Raw genomic sequence first — 9,099 nt, forward strand, 5'->3', positions numbered from 1 at the left:
TAAAATGGTCACCCAACCTGAAAATTCGTTGCTTAACTTTCGTAGATTGTCAAACAATGAAGGATGCATGAAATAATTATCAGTATTAATTATGCCTTCAGATTAAATAGAAGATGTGAGAAAAAGCTGATTCAATGTTCTCATTTCAAGATTTTTCTATTATAAAATATCCTTTTTTATAAGCTGTTTTCGGTCACCCATCTTCAATTAACGTTGTTTAACTTTAGTTTATAAAAAAATTGTTGATGAATTCTACAAGAAACGAATGAAACTACTTATAATTATAAGATATAAACATATAAATTGGTCACCCAATATGAAAATTCGTTGCTTAACTTTCGTAGGTTGTCAAGCAAGGAAGGACGCATGAAATAATTATAAGTATTAATTATAAATTAAAAGTAGAAGATAATTCAATGTTCTTCTTTTAAGATAATATACATTTTTTATAAGATGTTTTCTATCACCCATCTTTAATTAACGTTGTTTAACTTTAGTTTATAAAAAAATATTTATGAATTCTACAAGAAACGAATGGAACTACTTATAATTATAAGATTAAGATTAGAAACACATATAAAACGGTCACCCAACCTCAACATTCATTGCTTAACTGTCGTAGATTTCAAAGAAATAATTATAAGTATTAATTATGTATTGAGATTAAGGAGAAGATGCGGAAAAGATGATTCAATGTTGTTATTTCATGATTTTTCAATTATAAAATATCCTTTTCTATAAGATGTTTTCGGTCATCCGTCTTTAATTAACGTTGTTTAACTTTAGTTTATAAATTTTGTTTTGATGAATTCTACAAGAAACGAATGAAACTACTTATAATTATAACATTAAGATTAAAAACGTATAAAGTGATTACGCAACCTCAACATTCATTGCTTAACTTTCGTAGATTACAAAGAAATAATTATAATTATTAATTATGTATTGATTTTTCAATTATAAAATATCCTTTTCTATAAGATTAACATTGTTTAACTTTAATACCTTATACAAAAAATTGATTGATGAATTCTTCCAGAAACGAATGAAACTACTTACAATTATAAGATTAACATTAAAAACAAATATAAAATGGTCACCCAATCTCACCATTCGTTGCTTAACTTTTGTAGGTTGTCAAACAAGGAAGGATGCATGAAATAATTATAAGTATTAATTAAGCATTAAGATTAAGTAGAAGATGCGGTAAAAGATGATTAAATGTTCTTATTTCCAGATTTTTCTATTATAAAATATCCTTTTTTATAACATTGTTTAACTTTAATACCTTATACAAAAAATGATTGATGAATTCTTCAAGAAACCAATGAAACTAATGAAAATAATTATCAGTATTAATTATGCTTTCAGATTAAGTAGAAGATGTGGGAAAGATGTTTCAATGTTCTCGTTTCAAGATTTTTCTATTATAAAATATCCTTTTTTATAAGCTGTTTTCGGTCACCCATCTTTAATTAACGTTGTTTAACTTTAGTTTATAAAAAAAAGATGAATTCTACAAGAAACGAATGAAACTACTTATAATTATAACATTAAGATTAAATACGAATAAAATGATCACCCAACCTCAACATTCATTGCTTAACTTTCGTAGGTTACAAAGAAATAATTATAAGTATTAATTATAAAATATCCTTTTCTATAAAATGTTTTCTGTCACCCAATTTCTATTAACATTGTTTAACTTTAATACCTTATACAAAAAATGATTCATGAATTCTTCCAGAAACGAATGAAACTACTTACAATTATAAGATTAAGATTAAAAACAAATATAAAATGGTCAACTTCAACATTGGTTGCTTAACTCTCGCAGGTTGTCAATAAATGAAGGATGCTTAACTTTCGTAGTTTGTCAAACAAGGAAGGATGCACGAAATAATTATAAGTATTAATTAGGTATTAAGATTAAGGAGAAAGATTCCACCGCCTCCTCAACAATAAAACATAATTACAACTATTCATTTTATTTGAAAATCTGTTTTCATTCTCTTGCTTAATCTTTTTAAATCACTTATTCCCGTTTTCCATTTGCATTTTCTATAGAAAATAACAAGAAATTGCATAATAATTGCAAGAAAAAATATAACATTCGATAAATTGCACACGAACACTTTAATTGTTTCCTAAGACTTTAATAACTACACTTGACTAATTAAATGCTGAGATACCTACTTACGCATACATCTAATACACTGCTAGATTCTAATTACCTTTTATCCGCCTTTTAAATATATAATGGTGCATCTTCTGCGAAGACACAACGAAACGCTACGTTTAATCGTTCTCTTCCCATCACCATTAAAAGTGAAAATAACAATGATGGAAAGAGAGTGAACAAAAAAAAAACTATATTATAATTAATTTTTCACTCTTTTTACTTCCGATTCAAATTAGACTGAGAAGCTCTTCTATCGCTAATCAATTAGAGTTTTAATTTCATCAGAAATCGGAATAGTTTAATCTCTAATTATGATTTAGTTGTTTCCTGATTGAGTATTAATTAAAACCTGATAGACAATCGACATTTCGGAATTTTGATACAGTTGGTATTGTGATTGTCGGGATTATAGTTGTCGGGATTTTTATACTATTTCTATTATGGTTGTTAAGATTCTGATACTGTCTGGATTATGGTTGTCGGGATTTTTATACTGTTTGTATTATGTTTGTTGAGATTTTTATACTGTTGGTATTATGTTTGTTGGGATTTTTATACTGTCAGACTTTCGACACTGTTGGTATTATGATTGTCGGGATTTTTATACTGTCGGGAGTATGGTTGTTGGGATTTTCATACTGTCGGGATTATGGTTATCAGGATTTCGATTGCCACCGATATGATAGTTGATGAACAAAACCATAATTAAAAAAAACTTTGAAAATTGGAGTTGGATTAATTTAATGTGTAATTTTAAAATTTAGATCTTGCCAACTTTATTTTTATAAATGTGAAAAAATTTTGGAACATTAATACACTATTATTTTGATACAGCCAGTATTGTGATTGTCGGGATTATAGTTGTCGTGATTTTTATACTGTTGCGATATGGTTGTTGAGATTTTGATACTGTCTGGATTATGGTTGTCGGAATTTTTATACTGTCGGTATTATGTTTGTTGGGATTTTTATACTGTCAGGATTTCGATACTGTCGGTGTTTTGATTGTCGGGATTTTTATACTGTCGGGATTATGGTTATCGGGATTTTGATTGCCACCGATAAGATGGTTGAATTACAAAACCATAATTATAAAAAAACTTTGAAAATTGCATGTAGATGGCGCTAATTGGAGTTGGATTAATTTGATGAGTAATTTCAAAATTTAGATCTTGCCAACTTTATTTTTATAAATATGAAAAAAGTTTGGAACATTAATACACTATTATTTTGATACAGTCAGTATTGTGATTGTCAGGATTATAGTTGTCGGGATTTTTATACTGTTGCGATTATGGTTGTTGAGATTTTGATACTGTCTGGATTATGGTTTTCGGGATTTTTATACTGTCGGTATTATGTATGTTGGGATTTTTATACTGTCGGGATTTCGATACTGTCGGTATTATGATTCTCGGGATTTTTAAACTTTCGGAATAATGGTTGTCGGGATTTTTATACTGTCGGGATTATGGTTATCAGGATTTCGATTGCCACCGATCTGAAGGTTGATGAACAAAAGCAGAGAAACATTTAGCAATTAAATTGCGGAGATGCTATAAATCAATGCGGAGATCATTAATGAGGTAAAAGGCCTTTCGTGCCGTTGCTGATTGTCGTTTTTGTGTGTGTTTTCATATGGAAAGAAAAGAACAGTGAGAGAAATTCTCAATTAAATAGCGAATCCGATTGATATGTGCTGATTGCTCAAGCAAAGTACGGCCGTCTCCATCGTCGAATCGGAATCACATTTTCCCCGCAACGGTCTTCTACCATTTAAAAGCGCAATTAGCAATTATCCAAATGAAATCTGTGACAGTCGATTCATTTCCTCCAGGTCGACTTCACTTCACTTTCAGAAAATCTTTGAATTGTCAATTGCATATAATACCGTTAAATCTAATACAAAGTTTTGATTATATTTTTTTTTGTTGTTGTTTTTGTTTTAACTTGTCACTGATAATTGGAATTGGAGTAATTTGATGAGTAATTACAATATTTGTTATTTTAATAAAATCTTAATTTGTTTATTATAACTCAAAATATAATACAAAGTCTCGATTTTTTTGGTTTTGTGCTAACACTGACGTGTATCCAATAATTTAATAAAGGGTGTCCCAAAATTAACTTCTCCAATTATTTCAGATTTCTTCAGGTTAAACATTTCAAGCGTGTACGGATTAAATACTTTCTCTATCGAGACGACATCCACGTCTGATCTTCTATGTGTCACTTTATCAACAATTTCTCTGAATTCTAAATCTAATTCACCTAACGCAATCAACGTGTACACCTCATTCGGTGATAACTTGACTTCTTTATAACCGAAATAATTTTGCAGGTGTTTAATTACGTCATATTGTTTCTTTAATTCTGAAGCTTCTCTTTTAGAATTCATTTTTTTTGTAGATCTTCAATATGTAGAGTTGTTCTTCCTCTTTCAGTTTAATTGCTTCGTAGTCAGATTCCACACATTTTTGCGGTTCATCAACGACGCCGACTTGTTCTTTCAATTCTATAGTTTCAACATTCATTACTAGATTATCAATTTCGTCATCTACTGTTTTGGATTCCATAATTTCACTCTAAACATTCACTAATTTCTGCAGATCTATATGAGTCTTACCAAGACTTACTCAATACTGAAACCAACTGAAACATAGTTACTACGTATGATATATAGGGTGTCCCAAAATTAACGAAAGATTTGAATTTGCTGCCATTTGTGCAGTAAAGTGTTGGTAACCCAAAAAAATAAACAATTTGACAGCTGAGAGGTTAGGGCTAGTAAACATGGGGCGTTGAATGGATTATTGAGCATCAACAAGTGGATACAAAATCATCCTAAGCGATGAAGCACATTAATCGTCAAAATTGACGAATTTGGGGTCCGCAGAATCCACATGTGATTGTCGAAAAACAAGTGCATCCACAGCGTGTCATTGTTTGGTGCGGATTTTGGTCTGGGGGCATCTTTAAAAATTGCATATAGATGACGCTAATTGGAGTTGGATTAATTCGATGAGTACCTGTAAAATTAATCCAACTCCAATTAGCCAACTTTAATTTTATAAATGTGAAAAAAGTTTGGAACATTAATAAACTTTTATTTTCGTATATTTTCAATAATAATAATAATCGAAATTGATACAAATTTACACAGTTAATTCTTGAAATACGTATGAAATCATACGTGCAAATAATTACCTTAAGTATACACAATATTTTAGTGTTTTAACAATGACATATATCAAATATTTTAATTAAAAAAAACTTTGAAAATTTCATATAGATGGCGCTCATATTTGACACTTTTCATATTTAATCAATTATATAAATATACGTTTTTCTTTACAGAATTTAAATTAATAGTCAAAAAAACAATACGAACAAAAATCAAAGATGAAGACAAAGTATTATATGATATTGTGTAATAAAAGTTGCATAATCTTGTCATAAAGTTGTAAAGTATCGAAGTTGTGTTTGGTATACATTTTACGTCATTGATAAGAATCATAATTTCTGTTGTCATAGAAAACAAATTAAATAAATAAATACATTATATAAACAGAGTAATCATGTCAGTTGGAAAAATTGATGATTAGAAGATATAAAATTGTGAAACAAAGAGAAAAATAACTAGATTATTTGAAAAGTAAGTAAGAAAAAAATATGTTAATTCTTCGATTTTAGCTAATTAATTATTTAACAATTAATTATAGAATTATTTACTTTTTCTTTACATTTTGTAGTGACATATACTTGATAATTGCAGAATAATTTACAAGGAGAAACAACTTTTCGAAGATCAAGGAACTTGAATATATAAATACACTGCAAATGTCAAAGACTTCAAATGATTTTTTCGAAGAAGGCTTCAAAATATAAGGAAAACAAGATTTATTTGGAAAGTAAGTAATAAAAAAAAAATATTCTTAAAGATTACTTTTTAACTGTTATTTTTTTTATAATTTTATACTAATTACTTATATATCTTGTAGTGATGATTGAATACCAAATAATTTCAATAATTACAAGAAGAAATCTGGAGATACATGAAACCAGTGAACATTTTATATTTACAAAAAAACTTTGCACATTAATTAGGTGAGTGTGATTTAAAATGAATGTTATTTCAATATGTGTTTAATAACTGTATACATATGATACTTTACATGTTACTTGACAAGTAAAGCGTAGTGTGCACTAGTCTTAATGCAATTGTTAGAATATGTAATATATAATTTTAAATAGTATAATTTTCAGGACATTTTTTTGTTTGAAATTAATAAGAATTATAATTCTTGCCATATTTGATTTATTATTAAGATATTTGATAATTTAATTTGTCTCAATTTAAAAAAAATATTTGAATTTTCATTTCTAAATTTATTTGTTTTTCCATTTTATAAAAGTAATTGCATACACGTGACAATAAAAAAATCATCATCGTCATCGACGTTTTCGTTTTGTTTTCAATAGTACAACTTTCCTGTGAGTACAATCTAGATCTGAAGATTGCACTCACCATTTCTTCAATCCACTCTACTTGTGTCAACGATTGTAAATTATAGTTTGTTTTGAGTACGATTTGAGAGGAGACTGCTGCACATGTAGCAAAAAAATGAAGCAGAGATGAAGCTTTGAGATGTGGACATATAAATTATGATCCTGGGAAAAGGTGAAATTGCAAACGCAATACTTTTACTTTGGACAGATCCATGTCCTTTCGTTTTCCAGATTCGGGTGTGCCTGTCTGTAATTGCTGCAAACATCGATTGTGCAGATCACCGTTTCTCAACTTTAGTTATTGCGTGTGTAAACTTGCAACCCAACATGTACTGCGACCCAATTGTTCATAAAAAGCTGTCACCTGTCATTTGTGTTGTGAAATGACAGGTGACAGCTGTCAAAAAGTTTTAACTCGACGCGACCCATAGGTTGAGAAACGCTGATTTAGACTACAAACATGAAAAGGCAACTGTTTCGTTTAATTTCACATATTTGTTTGTCTGAACGTTTTCGTTGTTTTCTTTGGTTTATTGCAATTGTTTAGAAGGTTGTTAATGTCTTTTTTTTTGTAGGAGGCGGAGGTGCCTCCTCGTGAGTCCGACGATTGGATTATGTGTATGTATATGTACGAGTGCATCCATAAATAACACGTTCCAACTGCATTTACCAACAGATCTTGATCAATTGTTTAATAAAGCAAAGTAATTGCAGTAAATTTGCTCGGGTAATTTATAAAATAATTAAAATTTACGGCCGCAATTCAATCGGCCCGAATGGATTATTATTATTGCCTTTTCTCCCCTCTCTCTCTCACACTCTCTCAACACTTCCAAACATCTAATTATTAAATCTCCCGCGAAAAATTTATTATACACCTTTTGCGCCGTGCACAACCATTGATAAATCGCCGCAATATTTGCAGAACGAAGCTTTACGGTAAACCGTAATTAAAATTTGTTTTCATTTAATACGTTAAACGAAACGATTGCAATTACAATTAATGATCATGAAAAAAACAAATGCAATTGTAGAGTTAATAATTGATGCGCATGCGCGAAATTTATCTGTCACATCATGCACAGTGAGGACGCATCTTTATATAGTATCTTATTAATTTAATATAAGCTTTATTTCCAATGCTTCAATAAATTAAAAACAGCAATACCTCGCAGAGTGCGGTTTTCATCAGTCTCATTTTACGCGCTTCCTCGATTAGTCCGGTTTCAAACAGTCTGGGCTACATCTAATTAATAATTACACTTTTTACAGAAATAATTTCAAAATATTCTTATGAGAAATATTTGTTACTTAACCAAACTAAATACAAAGTTTTCAAATATATAATAAATATCCAATCATAATTTCTCTTCATCTTTGTTTGCAATTGAATTCCTTATTGGATCACTGACTTTGGAATTTATGTAAATCTCTGTTATTGTTGTTACGAAATGCTCATTCGTTTCCTTTATTTCTTATTTCTAAATTCGAATGTTTTCTTTTACTTTTAAATTCTGAACGAAACCTACTTCTAAAATTATTTTTCAAACCTACTCTTACAAATTAAAACATACATAATCTTTAGAGTATTTTGAATTTATTTTGTAAGAAGAAAAGTGATTCAGTTTTTCAGAAGAACAATTTATAGATTTATACAGTAAAAAAATATCAGAGAGTTACATAAAAATAAACAATAATTTATCATATTAGGATTAAAATTGTTTATACACTTTAGTTAATTCTTTTCAGATTTACTAATTAAAAGAAATCTTTCACTAAATTGTCAATTTTCATTCTTGTTCATAATTTTTTTATATATCAGTAGTATTAATAAATAAGAAATTTTGTTGCAGATGCAAGGAATTAGAAGGAAGCAAGATTGGAAAAAAAGAAAATTATAAAAAAGGATTTGAATAGAAGAAGCATCGGGACTATTGAGAGCGATGAAGGGGAAAGTAATTGGAGAAGGAGTTCATTCACATTTTTTCTTGTCGTTGGTGATGGCCAGGCCGAAGAGACGCGTGTGTTTGGAGATAGGTAGGCGTGCGTGCGTGTGTGCGAGTCCGCGTGTGTACGTATACGCGAACGCGCGCTCGAGTGTGTGTCCGTGGATGAGTGAGTGTGTGGTGTGAGTGTGTATACCTGAGAACAGGTATTCGCGCGACCAACAATATTTTACAATCGGCGGATAAGAGAGGCCAGAGTATGCGCGTTCCTCCACAAGAACAGTCGTGTGCGCACCGCAGTCTTCAGAAGCAAAAAAAAATATAGTGAAAGAAGAAGAACGGAGCAGCAGAGGAAAAAAACCATGTGCTCACGAAGCATTCCAATTGAAGAATAACAAATCAAAAGAAGATTGAGACTCGCTCGTAAGAGCGTTGATTTATATATCGAAAAGTTTGGACAAG

The sequence above is a fragment of the Nicrophorus vespilloides genome, unplaced genomic scaffold (genome assembly GCF_001412225.1).
Source record: "Nicrophorus vespilloides isolate i.1.1-1 unplaced genomic scaffold, Nicve_v1.0, whole genome shotgun sequence".
NCBI classification, from domain to species: Eukaryota; Metazoa; Arthropoda; class Insecta; order Coleoptera; family Silphidae; genus Nicrophorus; species Nicrophorus vespilloides.